The 18,047-nt window shown below is 41.3% G+C and overlaps 1 protein-coding gene across 2 annotated transcripts in view; it reads left to right on the forward strand.

Moving 5' to 3' along the window:
- LOC135546477 (leucine-rich repeat and fibronectin type III domain-containing protein 1-like) overlaps window positions 1-18,047 on the forward strand; it is a 136,095-nt gene that overhangs the window by 59,214 nt on the left and 58,834 nt on the right. Inside the window, exons 2-3 of one of the 2 annotated variants that reach the window (XM_064974919.1) lie at window positions 10,076-10,129; window positions 16,568-16,637. The gene's annotated coding sequence lies outside the window, so the exon portion shown is untranslated. The remainder of the gene's footprint in view (window positions 1-10,075; window positions 10,130-16,567; window positions 16,638-18,047) is intronic. The other variant, XM_064974920.1, reaches the window with a different exon arrangement.

Genomic DNA, 18,047 nt, shown 5'->3' on the forward strand with positions numbered 1-18,047 from the left:
GATTCCAGACACTTTTTATGGCCAACGTGCAAAAATCTACTGTGTAGTCTGCCACACGATGGGAGTCTGTACGTAATCCAAGTAGTTTTCAGGCCGCCTCTCTCCCGGATACCAGAGAATCGAACATCTTCCTCACCTCCACCATGAAATCTTCCAGATCACGACAAATGGGGGATTCTTGCTCCCAAACTGCAGTCTCCCAGGAGAGCACCCTTCCAGACATTAGCGTAATCGGATACGCTATCTTCGATCGATCCGAAGGGAACGAAGATGGCTGCAGCTCAAAAACGAGGGAGCACTGAGAAAGAAACGCCCGGCAGTTTCCAGGATCCCCAGAATATCGCTCCGGAGGAGATAAGCAGGGTTCTCGGGGAGCCGGTGTAGGCTGTACCAACCCACCACTGGATTGTACCAACCCATACCGTTGTGGTATGCTGCTTGTAAGATAATCCACAGAATTGCTCCAGTAACGTCTTGAACCGCTGGTCGTGGCATTCCGCCAGTGAATGGAGCCCTTCCACAAGGTTCTGGAGTCATTCAATGGTGGATCCATGCAGGGAAACAGTGCTGCGGAGATGGTCCGAGTCTGCTGGGTCAGTCATGGCCAGTTCGTACTATAACAACACAGGGCGAGTCCCAGATGCAGACACAGGAGGCAGATGGTTCAAGTCTTTGATACTTATTGAACAACAAGGGGCAGGCAAGAGGCAGGTCGAGGGCAGGCAAAAGTTCATAGTTCTTGAAATCTTCCGACTGTCATTTCTATTTGCTTATTTGAGCTGTTTTTGCCATAATATGGACTTGGTCTTTTACCAAATAGGCCATCTTCTGTATACCACCACTACCATTTCACAACACAACTGATTGGCTCAAAAGCTTTAAGAAGGAATTGAAATGCATTCCAGATGACTACCTCATGAAGGAGGTTGAGAAAATGCCAAGAGTGTGCAAAGCTGTCATCAAGGCAAAGGGTGGCTACTTTGAAGAATCTAAAATAAACATATCTTTTGATTTGTTTAACACTTTTTTTGCTTAATACATGACACCATATGTGTTATTTCATAGTTTGATGTCTTCACTATTATTCTACAATGTAGAAAATAGTAATAATAAAGAAAAACCCTTGAATGAGTAGGTGTGTCCAAACGTTTGGCTGGTACTGTACGTGTTCGTGGGAGTCTCACCTTATTATATTAGTGTGTAGCCTAAACTGTTCGGACGCCCCAGACAGGAGTTGGCAGATCGGCTGTACTGATTTCCGAAGAATCCCAAGACTCTTGTGGGGGTCATAGATCGAAAAGGAGAACACAACGATTTTCGTGAGAGTCTAATAGTTTGTAGGCCAAACCGTTCGGACGGACGGTACAGACGATTTTGTGAGAAGACTGATGTCTCATGGTGTGACAAACACTGCTCTAGCTCTGTCACCTTTCACTACAGATGGGGAAGTGCGACATAGTTAATGCGGTGGATTGAGACGGATATATGTAGTTTAAACTGACCGATTTTTCAGGGATTTTTAAAATTATGTTAATTCGATTTCCGCAGGGGCGTGGACATCGACCTTAGGGGGATAATATATAAATCAATATGTTAAATATAAGAGCAAAATAAAGTAAGGGATTTATTTATGCTGTTTTGTATTGAGAATGTAGTAGAAACCAACTGACGAACAAGAAAGTAGAGATAATGATGTTGAGAGAAATGTCAAACAGGAATCTATCTACCTTTAATGAAAAATAGATTCCTGGCAATGCTCGTGTGTCAGATCCCAATCTACATATGAGATGTCATGTAAAGAGGGCCTCATTGAACTGTGGATCTGATCTGGCCCGGTGACAGGCTAGGGGCCTGGGTATATGCCACACCTCTCCTGCTGTCTGGGTTATCAATCTCTGACAGCCCACAGCTCTCTGATGGTTGCTACCGTCACAGGATTATGCATCATACACTTGTCAAACCACCTCTCCATTCCCTCCACCCCCGTTCCTCTTTACCAGCCAGCCAACAACAAAGTCTCAACACCCTGTTTCCATTATGGAGACAAATCCTGCTTGATCTGGCATCCATCTGTGAGGCACGGGGCGTCGTGTTGAGTGACTCAAGTCTCTCATCATCTGCGCTTCACAGATGGATCTCCATGCATGCAGGGTCTCCGGGGGGCTGTCTGGTGGCCTGGTTCCTGGCCTGGCCTGGGTGGGGTGGAGGACAGAGCCACATGGCCTGAGCCCCAGGGCCAGAAAGGCCATCTCCTCCATAATAGAGTGAGGTTAATGAGCGGGGCTCGCCATTCAGCTTAGTCCATTAACCTGGGAGCTCACTCCACACAGCTCCTTTTCTGCATGGATAGCTGAATGTCCACTACTGATCTATTCTCTGTGTATGCACATCCCCCAGTCTTCTTCCCTTTCCCACCCTGGCCTTCCCCTGTTCATATGATGGGATAAACTATGGGATAAACTAGAACGACTCCAATCTGAGACCAGGCCTCAATGTGCTGTCTCATTTCACAGTTTATTCCCATAAGGGATAAAGCTGGCGTGGTTACAGTACATAGTTTGCACAGTCTCTCATCCAAATGAATATGATGACAAAGTAATGACAAATAATACTGTAGCACTTTCATTAGTTTTCAATCCCACCCTATTTAAGCTGCCTCAGCCTTAGGATTCTGATAGAGAATGTAATGTATATGGTGGGCTGAAAAGTGTACATTGCGCCCAGTATGGAGGACAGCTCAAATTAAGGATCTCACACATATTAACCTGATGCCCTACAGCTGTGCCAAGGATTCTGGGCAAGGGTGTTAACTTTAACGACACGGTTCACTGTTTTTGTAATGAATATAACGTAATCAATTTTCTACACTAGGCTACTGTAGATACCAGTTAGTTTTCCAGATAGCGGTGTTCTCCCACAATAATATTTGATGCACAGCTATTAAGATAGCTTTTTGTCAAGCTCATTTTCCCCTTCGTAATCAAATCAAACTGGAACAATTGACCTTGACAGACCAGAAATCCTTTCACAGCTCTCTCTGCCTCACTCCCATGGTGCAACAGGACATTACAAAGCTGTTTCATTATTGGCTTTCTCACTGCTCCCAGGGCCATTAACAATCAACAACCCCTTTTTTCTCTCAATATTGTTGCTCATCTGCTCTCAATGGTCAAAAACAGGATAATTCAAGGCCGTATAGCACAGATTTCTGTGGGCTGTATCTAACCACACTTGACCTAATTTATTTCAAAATGACAAAAGGTTCTTCACCTCAACAGATGAAAATATATATTTTTTCTCAGAAGGCAATTTAATTTAATTGACAGATGAATGCTGTATTATACTGTACATGCTGCTATGCTATACATATACTGCTGTACATATTTTCAAAAATGTGTTCCAAAATAATGTTTTAAGAAGGAATTGGCATCTAGCAAATGTTATTGTATTCCAGTACGCTAGATTACAATTTATTGTGGAAAATGTTGTGCCTTAAGTTGGTTTGAAACTGTAGCTGATATTTATCATCCATCTACATTAAACATTCCATAGGATTTATATCACAGGAACAAATGGAGAGCAGTAAGGGCACACGATCCAGGCCTCAAGACATTGATACAGTTGAAGATTTAGGGTTGTACCCGGTAGGATCCTTGATAATTTCTGTGAGATTTAGGGCATCTAGATTAGATTGTAGGACAATCGAGGTGTTAAGCATATCCCAGTTTTGGTCACCTAAACAGTACGAACTCTGAAGATAGATGGGGGGGGGCAATCAATTCACATACGGTTTCCAGGGCACAGCTGGGGGCTGATGGGGGTCTATAACAAGCGGCAACGGTGAGAGACTTGTTTCTGGAAAGGTAGATTTTTAAAAGTAGAAGCTTGAATTGTTTGGGCACAGACTTGGATTGTATGACAGAACTCTGCAGTAGATTGCAAGTTCTATCTTGTCAGAAGATATTATAGTTCGAGATGGAAATTTCAGGATTTTTGGTGGCCTTCCTATGCCTTCCATGATTCAGACACGGCTACAACATCAGGGATGGCGGAGTGTGTTAAAGCAGTGAATAAAACAAACTTAGGGAGGAGGCTTCTAATGTTAACATGCATGAAATCAAGGCTTTTACGGTTACAGAAGTCAACAAATGAGAGCTCCTGGGGAATAGGAGTGGTGCTGGAAGCTGCAGGGCCTGGGTTAACCACTACATCACCAGAGGAACAGAGGAGGAGTAGGATAAGGGTGCGGCTAAAGGCTATAAGAACTGGTCGTCTCGTGCGTTAGGAACAGAGAGTAAAAGGAGCAGATTTCTGGGCGCGGAAGAATAGAGTCAAGGCATAAGATATAGACAAGGGTATGGTAGGATGTGAGTACATCTTGAATCTGCCGGTAACAACTCTCCTGTGTATTGTACCTAATCATCTGTAATGCTTCATTGAACAACAGCTGTATTGCATAGAAATAAGTTTGTAAGTGATATGTCGACCGTGTTATTAAGCTGAGTCATGGGTCTTCATCCTTGGAGCTGTAGGCAGCAGTGTCTGTTGGACATATGACGAGCATAAAAAGTAGGTCAAATTATGATTCACAATCTTATATTCTTTATCTGGTTTCCGCTGAAATGTGTGAAGGATGTCGGCTTTGCCTGGTGTGTCTAGTATGGATTGAAGAGGGACGTCATCAATGCGACCGGTTTTATAACTCTGCCCACTATATCCAGATGATCTCTGTAGTGTTTCTGTCCTTCAAAAGTACCAAAACATCTTCATGGATATAAAATAGTGAGATCTTTGTGAGTAGGTGACAAAATATGAAGTTCTTTCTGTGTGCAGTAGGAAAGAGTATCTCACTCTATCTTAATGGAAATCTGCACCTTCTCTACCGAAAGACAGCTGTGGGAAGACATTGGGTCACATCAAATGTTGAAGCCAGCACAAGGGCTGAATCCCAAAGAGGATTTAAGGATTCCGGAACACTACTGAAAGTATTAAATATAAAATCGTCTGAAGCCCTCCCATAACTTACAGCTACTGTTGATGACAATACACATCCCACTTGATGACTTACAGCTCAGCTCTCACCAGTCATTGTTTTTTCTCCCCCAGTCACCTTAAATCTCATCCATGTTTCACAGCACATCCTCGCTGACATGTGGAAAGATTCCCGAGTGACATAAAAGGGCTGGAGCATCCACGGCCGCATATTTCTGATTCACAGGAATAGAGAGAGCTTTTTAAGGATAGGCATTCAAAAGTTGTATTTTTTCATTGGATAATCTGAGTGGGAGGAAGTGAGTAGTCAGACAGAGATAACTGGCGCAGTGAGATCTGTTCCAATCCAAGTGGAACACTTCTCCAGGCATGCAAAACATGTAGGATTAAGTCACATAATCCCTTTCAATATCAGTTCGAATGTCAATCTGCTGATATGAACGGACAAGACGTCTGAGCACACCTACTGTTAAAGGACTGGTACTACGTAATATCATGTTATTGTTGTTATTAGTACAGGCTACTATTGCTAGATAGTGCAGTGATGTAAATGTGATCACAACCCACATTTAAACCGAAGCTGAATACTGTTGCTCACCAATGGCATTTGGTAAAGAGAATTTTCTTGACAATTTCTTCTATTTTCCCCTGTACACACAAGCATTGTTTGTCCAAGGCCTGCAGATATTGAGGCAAGTAATTGGATACACAACGCTCAGACCCAAGTGCATCTCAGAGGCTAAGCAAACAGTTGTGCTCTTTCCACATTTGGGTCTTGGTTCAAATGAGGCCATCAATGGAGAATCTGGTGGTGTTTCTATCACAGAGTTCTGGATGACATAGCACCACCAGCACCACCAGCATGACTGAGCAAGGCTGTCTGAGCCCAGCTAACTATTACAATTCTGGAAAGCTGAGGGAAACCCAAGCGTTTCGTTTACACTTTAGTGTATGAATTAGATATTACATGCCAAATGTTTTCTATTCTATTTCCTTCATGCAACAGATGCAAACGTAGATCAAATCACGCAAAGGAAAGTAAATAAAAGTTGAGTTTGACAGAATAATTTAGTTAAAGGTAAATACTGTAAAGAGAGACGACGTCAGTGTGTCAGATGGTGTGTAACACATTCAGTTGCTGGGGATTTTTTAACTGAGCAGTTTTCTAAAGCTTTTGGCCTGACTGCAATCTGTAAAATACCCTGCACCATCTAAGTTAATCCTGAGAGTTGTGAGGCTTGAGACGTGAGATCATAGAACCAACATTGTGAAGATGGAAATGGCCCTGACCCTGATACGACCTTCATAACTTCAAAAACCTAACCCAGGCACTTCAACACAATCAATACAGCTCTCCCAGTGTTGGCTGGCAGCTCCAGACCAGCATCCATTAATGCTCTCACGCAATTGTTAAACTTTGTATTAAGGAGCAATATTAACTTTGTTATGACATGGATATTATCTGGAACATTACAGTCAGGAGGGAAATATGGAGCGAGAGAGAGAGAGATGAAGAGAGAGATAGAGATGAAGAAAGATATGAAGAGGTGAAGAGAGAGAAGGGGATAGAGATGGATGAAGAAAGAGGGATGAAGAAAGAGATAGAGAGAGAGTAGGCCTATAGAAGTTGGTCGTAGCCAGAAGTGCTGTGTTAAAAGAATCCATCCTTCATGGACACCCTCCTCTCATACCAACAGATTATTTATGTGGAGCAGGTTAAAGTGCTGAGCATGGCTGAGCGTATAAATAGGACTGTGTACATAATCACAGACTCACACGGGAAGCAAATGGGAGGGAGAGGAGGGGAGAGAGCCTATTACTAGAGCATCAGATCATCAGCTCCAAACTTGATCTACTCTGACTCATCAACAACCGAGGAAAACTCTGATCTCCCTCTCTCACACATGTGGTCTGCATGTAGGCCTAGGTTCACGGATATAGCCCCAGAAACTTCTGTGTCTACTGGTGCACAAAGTTGTGAAATGGCATTGTGTATAATCATTACTCATATGAGCTGACTGAGTGCCTCATCTAATTCCATATTTGACTTGGTTCACTGACTGATGTATATGTGGGAGATGATTTGGGTCAAGTCTGACTTGCAAATACATCTAATTTGTTAGGCAACTTATAAATAGCCACATAATCAACAAAGATTCTTGGAGCATGCCTGATATGATCATATTCTCTAAGGCAATATTTTTGTTACTGCTTAGTGGTACTAACTAGGGTCATCATTTTCTAAACAATGCCTAGACTCTAATAATGTTCTGATGAGGAATCAAAAGGGATAATTGAATCAAATTCCACGGTAGAGGGCACAATTCATGCTTAACTGTATAACTCAGAAGTGTCTGAAGTCATGCGTGTTTGAATTGTTCTCTCTGGTGGCCGATCTCAGTGCTCTAGGTTCTTGTCTTTCTCTGGAGGTCATATTGGCCACCCTGAAGGTATGGGCCTGGTCAGAGTGCCAACTGTGGAGAGGCCTGCTGGGAGCTCCATATGTTATCAGCTAAATCACAGTCAATGGAGGCCGTTACTGCGCCGCTCCTGACTGGTATCTAATGAAAACCATGTCATGCTCCGTTGCCTTTGTTTTTAAACCAGCGATGTGAAGGAAATTGGAAACGACAGAGGTAATACTGCAATCAAACCTCACAGTTTCGCATGCAGCACATTCCTACAGCCAAACCTGTGATAAATAAAATTGGGGAGTATAGGGCCGCCTCTCCCTTTTCAGTTTATGAAAATGAATACTTCACAGTCCATAACGATCCACATCAAGGGAGAAATGTATGGTGCTTCAGAGAGGAGGAGAAGGTTCTATAATATGATCAATAGGCTGGTCTGGACTCCCCCCATCCTTCCCTATCTTACTGGTTCAGGTCAGGGCACCACAGGCCACGACCAAATATGATATGTTCATTACAGAAAGGTTTAAGTTGGAGGCGTGGGCCCTGGCATCTTAATGTCGTGTTAGCCTTGTGGCAAGTGAGGTTGACTGACTAATAGAGGAGATATTGTATATGAGCTCTTTGCCCAGGTTTTCACACAGGGGTTTGAGACGGACTGCAGAGAAATGTACTCTCTACTGTAACACATTCTTTCTCTTCAGTAAACATTTTCAAAGGTGTTTGAACAAGGATGTGATCACTACAGTTTTTACAATATGGGGAAAGGGGACCTTAAAATGGAGGAAGAAATGAACATGGATATTTATTGGGATACAGTCAGTTCAATTGAATATTCTAATACAGTACCTGCAATTACCAAAGAGGAATGTCCTCCGCAACTTCCGTTTCCTTCAATACTTGTTTAAAGCATCTGCTTTTGTAGCACTATAATCTGAGTCCTTGGCGCGGCACCAAACAAAGCGTTAGCTACGTATCTGTCTGCCCGAGGGACTGCATTGGTTGCACATGATGGCAGAGGACCCAGACTGGGCACATCTGGTAGAAGGAGAAGGAAACAAAACACCATCCTGAGACAGCTATGATTTACTTATCTAATGAATCATCAGCCTTTTACACTAGTCCCAGAAATGACATAGTTTGAAGCGATGCATGAGTCTGAACACATCTGATGTTTTCAGCCATACCGGTTATGCTCATAAAGATGCAAGTTGTCTATTTTCATCAGCCATTGACTCCAGCCTCAGAAAAGAAGTCATTTGAGGCAGTGTATGAGTCAGAGCATAACTGATGTGTTGGACCATGCTGAATCACTTGCCTTACTTATACTGTAAGTCATTTCTTATCGAAATACCATACAATACCATGTTTCATAGAGTTGCACATGACTGTCACCACACTGTCCCTACACTCAACACAAACCCCAGAATGGTGTGATATGTGTAGGGTTGGTTTTAGCATGCTCTTTATATAAGATTACAGCTGAGGTATGAATGATTCTACTGATGCTTGCAGTGCGAAGAATATCAATCGATTCCTTAACTGTTGGATGGCTCAGGGAACATTAACAGCAGTTGGAAATTTCAGTGAAGTGTGGCATGCATGGATGAAATTGTACTTCTCATCCCTGTCTTAGGTCAGGGTAATGCTAGCCAATGGGCATCTCTAAATGTTACTTTTCCAACAAAGGAATTGCCAAATCATGCTGGATTTGGACAAATCACAAAAATGTTAACTTCAAAGTCCCACCTCAATGTCAATGTACTGAGTGATGGACCCACTATGATTACAGTTTGTCAGTCAGAGGTTTGCTGTGTAAACCTGTCTCCATTGGACACAGAATATGTATTATTATGGCAGGTACCAATAAGGGACCACGGTGGAGATCATAATCAAGATGGCTGCTGCGGCATTTACATTTGACAGAGGAGAATTGGTGCAATGACTTTGTCTCTATCTCTGTAAAAGCGGGTAGGGAAAATAGTATTCCTTTCTTCATCTAATGGACCTTCAATTAACGGTATTTGATAGCTGCCTTGATCCCTCTCAGCCAGCTTGGTGAGAAGGGAGAAAGGAAAAGGGTGAAATTTGATAAATGGATATTTTAAGAGCAGTTTGTGCTGCTTGCAGTTGTGTGAAAAGTCTAAGGTGTTCAACAGCATAAATTATTGGGATCTTTTTTCACGACACATTGTACGTCTATCACTTCGGTTATTCACCAGTTGTTCTTATGTATTGCCGTGTTGTATTTCCTCAGAGCGTCACAGTACAGACTATTCTGTACAAATGGTTAATAATATAATTGAAAAGAGAGACACAAAGGCTTCTGGTGACCAAGAAATATGATTCAGAAGCATTTCTTTGTAAAAGTTGGTAAATAACATCACTCAAGTGAAATCAAATGTTTAGAACAAGAACAAATAGGCTTGTGGAAATGTATTGGTTTTGTTTCTGCAGATTCATACGATTTGATTTGAAAAGAAGCGCTCTATAACTGTTTTACAGCAACACGAATGTCATATCATTTGTGCTGAGCCCTGTTTGATGGCATTAAAGATTGAACTTTAATTTGAACCCTGTTTATGATTGTGACAGCAATACATGTGGCGGGGTGTTCTCCAAATGTTATTTGTGGCAGCACATTAAAGTGTGACTGTTTGTTTTCTCTGCAGCCTGCTTTCAAGTCATCATTGAGAGAAGCATTTGAGAAGAGACTACAAATACTGGTGAGTGCCACCTTTTCAAATTGAAGCCACCTTATTTACATACTGCAGTTCAGGCTAGCCCGGGGAGGAAGGAGTGAGACATGGCATTGAGAATGAAGATATACAAAAGAAAACAGGATAATAATAACTAAAGAAAACAGGATAATGGAATGGCCTGTCCTTATTCCCACTAACAGTTTCTTAAAGCTATTCAAATTATCAAATCAAATCAAATCAAATTTGTTTATATAGCCCTTCGTACATCAGCTGATATCTCAAAGTGCTTTACAGAAACCCAGCCTAAAACCCCAAAACAGCAAGCAATGCAGGTGTAGAAGCACGGTGGCTAGGAAAAACTCCCTAGAAAGGCCAAAACCTAGGAAGAAACCTAGAGAGGAACCAGGCTATGTGGGGTGTCCAGTCCTCTTCTGGCTGTGCCGGGTGGAGATTATAACATAACATGGCCATGATGTTAAAATGTTCATAAATGACCAGCATGGTCCAATAATAATAAGGCAGAACAGTTGAAACTGGAGCAGCAGCACGGCCAGGTGGACTGGGGACAGCAAGGAGTCATCATGTCAGGTAGTCCTGAGGCATGGTCCTAGGGCTCAGGTCCTCTGAGAGAGAGAAAGAAAGAGAGAAAGAGAGAATTAGAGAGAGCACACTTAAATTCACACAGGACACCGAATAAGACACGAGAAGTACTCCAGATATAACCAACTGACCCTAGCCCCCCGACACATAAACTACTGCAGCATAAATACTGGAGGCTGAGACAGGAGGGGTCAGGAGACACTGTGGCCCCATCCGAGGACACCCCCGGACAGGGCAAACAGGAAGGATATAACCCCACCCACTTTGCCAAAGCACAGCCCCCACACCATTAGAGGGATATCTTCAACCACCAACTTACTATCCTGAGACAAGGCAGAGTATAGCCCACGGCACAACCCAAGGGGGGGGGGGGCGCCAACCCAGACAGGATGACCACATCAGTGACTCAACCCACTCAGGTGACGCACCGCTCCCAGGGACGGTATGAGAGAGCCCCAGTAAAGCAGTGACTCAGCCCCTGTAATAGGGTTAGAGGCAGAGAATCCCAGTGGAAATTATATATTTGTTAAACAGACACACCTGCACATACTCATGCACGCAGACACTCATGCACCCATGCACACACGCATGCATATACACAGAGAGAGCTACACGACTCTGTTCCATACAGCGACATTCCCTTACTGGTCCAGTGCAGCTATTTCACCACGACTGTGTTTTCTCACATAGGCAGGGTTGGGCTGGAACCACAGCTTTTGCATCCCAGCCTGCGCAATGGGAGTCGGCTCCATTATCAGAGCTGCTGCCTCGCCACCCTGCAGCAAACCCAGCATCCTCTGCTCCTGCAGATTTAATTTCTTATCTCAATAGGGAAAACAGCCCCTCTGATGAACAGCACAACTGCCCTGGGCTGCTGTGAACATGGCTCCATAATACATAGCTACAATAGATGCTTCTGATTAACTTATGAATGGAGGAAAGCACTGATATTCCTCTCAGGAAATTGAAGTTGGTAATAGATATTCAGGGGGATTTGCTATATAATAATTGTAACTGGGATAGGGCAAGGGAGAACCTCTCTCCAACATTAATCCAGGCCCGGAGCAGCAGAGAGCAATGTTTTATAAGGGTCTGCCATCGATGACATATCGAATCCATAAAGAGGATCCCAAGTAGATGAATATCAGTAATGTGCTGCTGTTGTGTATTCTGTGTTCTAAAACAGCCAGGCTTTAAGTTATTGATTGTAGGTAGTTGAAGACATGCACTCATTTCAAAAGAGGATTAGTGATGAGCTCCTTACCAACAATGCTCTCAGAGTCACATTTCCTGCTACTTTAAGTGTGTCCAAAAATAATCTGTATTTTTCTTGTAAAAAAAAAAAACAGCCATAATTTACAATGGGAAGAGGGCAGACTGTTTTTGTTATGAACTTGAGTGAAGACCCAAAAGCGGTTTTAACAGAAAACAGAGTTCTTTAATGAAAATACAGGAATGGCATAAATCCTCTTCCAACGTTGTCAGCGGAACAAAAAGAACGTTAGTATAGTGCAGGATGCTCCTGCCAGGCAGACTCCGACAGGACAGGACAAGGTGGAAGCAAACGAGACGACAGCTTGCTTCTGGCATCAAAAAACACAAACAAGAATCAGACACTGAAAGTAGCAGGAACAGAGAAAGAAATAGAGACCTAATCAGAGGGGGAAGAGAGAACAGGTGTGAAAGAGTGAATGAGCTAGTTAGAGGAAATGTAGAACAGCTGAAGAATGAGAGACAGAGAAGGTAACCTAAAAAGACCAGCAGAGAGAGAGAATGAAGAGAAAGGACAGGAACAGACATAACAAGACATGACAGTTTTGGCTTATAAGACAAATATATTCAAAAACACGTTGGTGTAACAAAATATGCAAGCTTTGTACTATGTGACTAGATTTGGGAAATTGTTTATATTTTGCAAGATGCTTTACACTTTTGTCCACTGAGAGGCCTGAGTCTTTTCACTGAGCCTAAGTGTTCGACTTTTCTTCTGTTTTTTGTTGTATTTGCTCACAGCTTCATCAATGTCATGCAGAGCCATGGGAAAAGTAATTGTGTGTCAACTCTTCTGGGCCCTAAAACAAAAGTCATTATGAGAGCGGAAAGTAATATGACCTGATATACCTTGGGTAAATTCGTTTTCCCAATGAAGCCTATTGTATGGGCACCAGTTGTTAAGAGTACATGATCAGTAGTTGCTTTTATTTTACAATGAGAAAGCTTAGAGTAGCTTTATGTCAGTGACAATTTCTTCAGCATTCTTAAAGCATGTGGCCTAACCTCCTCAAGAATAATTTATATAAATAATTAAAGTTAAAAGGGAAATAAGCTGTTGCAACATCCATTTTAGGATTTAGTATAATTTATAAGAATATAACTTAGAAATGGCTCATGAGCTTTTTTCAACTGTCGTACCCCATCAGAACCCTAAATATAAGAGGGTTTTGCTCCAATGTTGGTGAACAAAGTAAATGTAAACAAACTCTATATAGCCTCAAAACATGTTTAATGCTATCAATTTTACATTATGGATGCTCTATGAATTTCAGAGTGGTTCCATTTCTCCAGACCTATCCCTCAGTTTTTTACCCAAACAAGGGCGGGGCTCACAATCTGTACTGTACAAGCTTTCCAGATCTCTACAGGAAGAACATAGACAGACAGTACAACACAGCTTAATAAAGCAGGCCACACAATATATTAGATGGTTAGGATTAGGGCTTTGAATTCTTCTCATGGACTAACAAGTACCTTCCTTATGTATTGGCATAAGTTGTACTTTACATATCATTTTGTCAAATCCTGAAATGAAATTATGCGATCAAGTTGTTACAGTGCATTTGGTAAGTATTCAGACCCTTGACTTTTTCCACGTTTTGTTACCTTACAGCCGTAAAATGGATTCAATTGTTTTTCCCCCTTATCAATCTGCACAGAATATCCCATAATGACAAAGCAAAAACAGGTTTGTATAATTTTATTGCAAATGTAGATTTTTTTAAAACCGAAATATCACATTTACATAAGTATTCAGAATCTTTACTCAGTACTTTGGTGAAGCACCTTTGGCAGCGATTACAGGCTTAAATCTTCTGGGGTATGACGCTACAAGCTTGGTACACCTGTATTTGGGGATTTTCTCCCACTCTTCTCTACAGATCCTCTCAAGCTCTGTTAGGTTGGATGGGGAGCGTTGCTGACAAGCTATTTTTAGGTCTCTCCAGAGATGTTAGATCAGGTTCAAGTTTGGGCTTTGCCTGGGCCACTTAAGGACATTCAGAGACTTGTCCCGAAGCCACTCCTGTGTTGTCTTGGCTGTGTGCTTAGGGTTGTTGTCCTGTTGGAAGTTGAACCTTCGACCAGTCTGTGGTCCTGAGCGCTCTGGAGCAGGTTTTCATAAAAGATCTCTCTGTACTTTGCTTTGTTCATCTTTGCCTCGGTCCTGGCTAGTCTCCCAGTCCCTGATGCTGAAAAATATCCCCACAGCATGATGCTGCCTCCACCATGCTTCATCGTAGGGATGGTGCCAGGTTTCTTCCAGATGTGACGCTTGGCATTTAGGCCAAGGAGTTCAATATTGGTTTCATCAGACCAGACAATCTTGTTTCTCATGATCTGAGAGTCCTTTAGGTGCCTTTTGTCAAACTCCAAGCGGGCTGTCGTATACCTTTTACTGAGTAGTGGCTTCTGTTTGGCCACTCTACCATAAAGGCCTGATCGGTGGAGTGCTGCAGAGATGGTTGTCCTTCTGGTAGGTTCTCCCATCGCGCAGAGGAGCTCTGGAGCTCTGTCAGAGTGACCATCATGTTCCTGGTCACCTCCCTGACCAAGGCCCTTCCCCCCAATTGGTTAGTTTGGCTGGGCAGCCAGCTCTAGGAAGAGTCCTGGTGATTCTGAACTTCTTCCATTTAAGAATGATTGAGGCCACTGTGTTCTTGGGGACCTTCAATGCTGCTAAATTTTTCTGGTACCCTTCCCCAGACAGGTGTGTGCCTTTCAAAATAATGTCCAATCCATTGAATTTACGATAGGTAGACTCCAATCAAGTTGTAGAAGCATCTCAACGATGATACATGGAAACAGGGTGCACCTGAGCTCAATTTTGAGTCTCATAGAAAACGGTATGAATATTTATGTAAATAAGTTATTTTCATTTATAATGTTTTTATAAATGTGCAACGTTTTCTAAAAACCTGTTTTCACTTTGTCATTTTGAGGTATTGGGTGTAGATTGATGAGGAACATTTTTATTCAATCCATTTTGAAATAAGTCTGTAACGTAACAAAATGTCAAGGTCTGAAATCTTTCCGAACGCACTGTACATAACGCACTCAGTTGTATTACAGAATACATTATTTTACAATGGAAAAGGCATACCTCAGATGGTGCATTTGCTTAGTAGTGTTGAGATAAGTTTGTCAGTTCCTAACGATGACACTAATTAGGCACAGTGGAAAATTGCATTCCCTGCTACATATCTGATACCTTCAGAGACTGACAGAACAATTAACAGATTGACAGTGAAACCAACCATAACATTGTGTGCGTGATACAAAGGACAGTGACATTATGTTGTTGACAAGATAAGGAATTTGGGAAACAATTCAGACACAAAAGAAATGTGTTTAATTAAAAGTTGTGGTAATTTAGATGCACTTGATCAGTCTAGACTGGAACAGCCCAATTTTAAAATGAGCTGAAATCACATATACAACACTTTGAGAAACTGCACTGGCTGGATTGCATCTACCGGTCAGTGAAATTACATCATTTTTCACTATGAAACAGCCTCAGCCTCTTCTACTCATGGAAAATAGCCTACAAAACACATTTTGTTGGAGATTTGTGTGTTTTCACTCTGTGATTAAAAAAAGGGAAATATCGACCCTTTACAGAAATTGGGATTTTGGCTGCCGTTGACATCAACTTCCTCATCTGAAAACTTATACTTAGAATGTGTCTTAGGTCCCCAGTCACTGGTTATTTCAAGCCTGCACTGCTGATTTCAATATTCCATAAGTACAGAGAAAGCGAATGTCAGCTCCTTTTAGAGTATGCTTATTTTATCCCACTTTAAGTAGAATATGAATACCTGCACAACAAAGAGTAGAGAAACAGTGTACCAGACCTGATATATATATTTAATTAATATCGAGCTAAAAACCCTTGTTGGTTTTTCAATGAGCAGCAAATTGACAAATCAATTGGGGGAAATGGTACCATATGCCAACTATTAATGCTCTTTGAAGCAGGGGTGAACTTGAGGGTATTTTTTCATTGAATTAGCTTTTAGAAAGTGACAACCCAGAGCTTCTGGTGTGCGATTTTATTAAGATAAGCAGGAAAGAGGATAAGCTGGTCATTTAAATAGAGATGACCTTATCCTCACTTTTCTTGAGAAAGTGATTATGGTTTATTTTAGTGATGAATTAAGTGTAGGAAATGAGACTGACAACCCTGGAACGCAATTATTAGGTTTTGCAGATGACTGTGACGTTATTTTCATTTGGCACCACACTAATAGCAGTTTTGTTTAAGCACCAACAGCCTAGCAGAGAATGAAGAATGATCTTTTTGATTCATCTTCTTCTGTAGTCTGGTCATCATATCTGTTTTGCTCATACTGTATATCTCTGCCTCTGTGAATCTAGTAGCATTATGGTTTTCTGCGGGGAATAAGAAATAGCAGCACAGGACACAGACAGGTTGGTTCCTGTCATCATGTTGTATTGTGTGTATACCTTGTAGACCGACAACTGTTGGCAGATTAGCTCTTATTATGGACTTAAATGATCTGAACTGAGACGGTCCTTAACCTACTCTTGCAGATTTATTTTATTTTTATTTCACCTTTATTTAACCAGGTAGGCTAGCTGTGTAACGATGTTCTTCATCTGAGGAGGAGTATGAAACATCGGACCAAAACGTAGCGTGGTAAGTGTCCATTTTAATGAAATATAACTGAACACTGAATACAAAATAACCAAAGTGAAACAATGAAAATCGAAACAGTTCTGTATGGTGAAAGACAGACACCTAAGTATGCCTAAGTATGGTTCTCAATCAGAGACAACGACAGACAGATGTCTCTGATTGAGAACCATACCCGGCCAAAAACATAGAAAAAAGAACATAGAACACCCACCCTAGTCACACCCTGGCCAAACCAAAATAGAGAATAAAAAGCCTCTCTATGGCCAGGGCGTGACAAGTTGAGAACAAGTTCACATTTACAACTGCGATCTGGCCAAGATAAAGCAAAGCAGTGTGACATAAACAACAACACAGAGTTACATATGGAATAAACAAACATACAGTCAATTATACGTATATGGCAATGGCATGAGGTTCATTGACAAGCAGATCCTGTTGTCTTTAATGGAAGTCATACATTTATATTAATTTCTATCTAAGGGTCACTATTGGGAAAGACAAAAATGTTGACAATACATCCAAGGCATTATCGTTTGCTAATAATGTAAATGTTTGATACAGTGCCTTCAGAAAGTATTCATAACCCCTTGACTTAATCAACATTATGTTCCGTTACAGCCTGAATTCAAAATTGATAAAATATAATTTTTTTCTCACCCATCTACACACAATACCCAATCATGACATGTTTTTAGAAATTTTTGCAAATTTATTGAAAATGAAATACATTTACATAAGTATTCACACCTCTCAGTCAATACATGATAGAATTACCTTTGGCAGTGATTACAGCTGTAAGTTTTTCTGGTTAATTGCACACCTGGATTGTACAATATTTGCACATTATTCTTTTAAAATGTCTTTAAGGTCTGTCAAGTTGGTTGTTGATCATTGCTAGACAGCCATTTTTAAGTCTTGCCATAGATTTAGGGTTGACCTTAAAATAAGGGACATATGTAAATGAATCACTAATCACATGTAATAAATAATCATCTTCAGAAATGACTTTGTTAAAGCAACAAAATAATTAGGGCTTTACAATGATGGTTATTATTAAGTGGGTTAAAATCTTCCTAGAAGAGAGACAGGGTTGAGTTTTGGCACTTTAGCAGGCCTTCATTCATATAAAAGAAAATAGGATTTATTGATTTTTCCATGTGGTCTATTTTAAAGGGCACTTCATTTGATATAACAGGCTTTTAAAATAATGTATACTTAAAATATCAAAGGGACAAAAAAGGACTCATTTTGTGGAATGGCCCAAATACTGATGATGCCTTTATAATCCCTTAGTAAATCAAAGTGTAAAATATGGAGATGGCAGCATAACACATACACTGGAGTTTCATTTCCTGTGTTAGATTGGGTTGCTGTGTGACAGAAGTGACACGATTTGTCCTCGTAGTGCCT

This window comes from Oncorhynchus masou, chromosome 9, assembly GCF_036934945.1.
Source record: "Oncorhynchus masou masou isolate Uvic2021 chromosome 9, UVic_Omas_1.1, whole genome shotgun sequence".
Classification (NCBI taxonomy): Eukaryota; Metazoa; Chordata; class Actinopteri; order Salmoniformes; family Salmonidae; genus Oncorhynchus; species Oncorhynchus masou.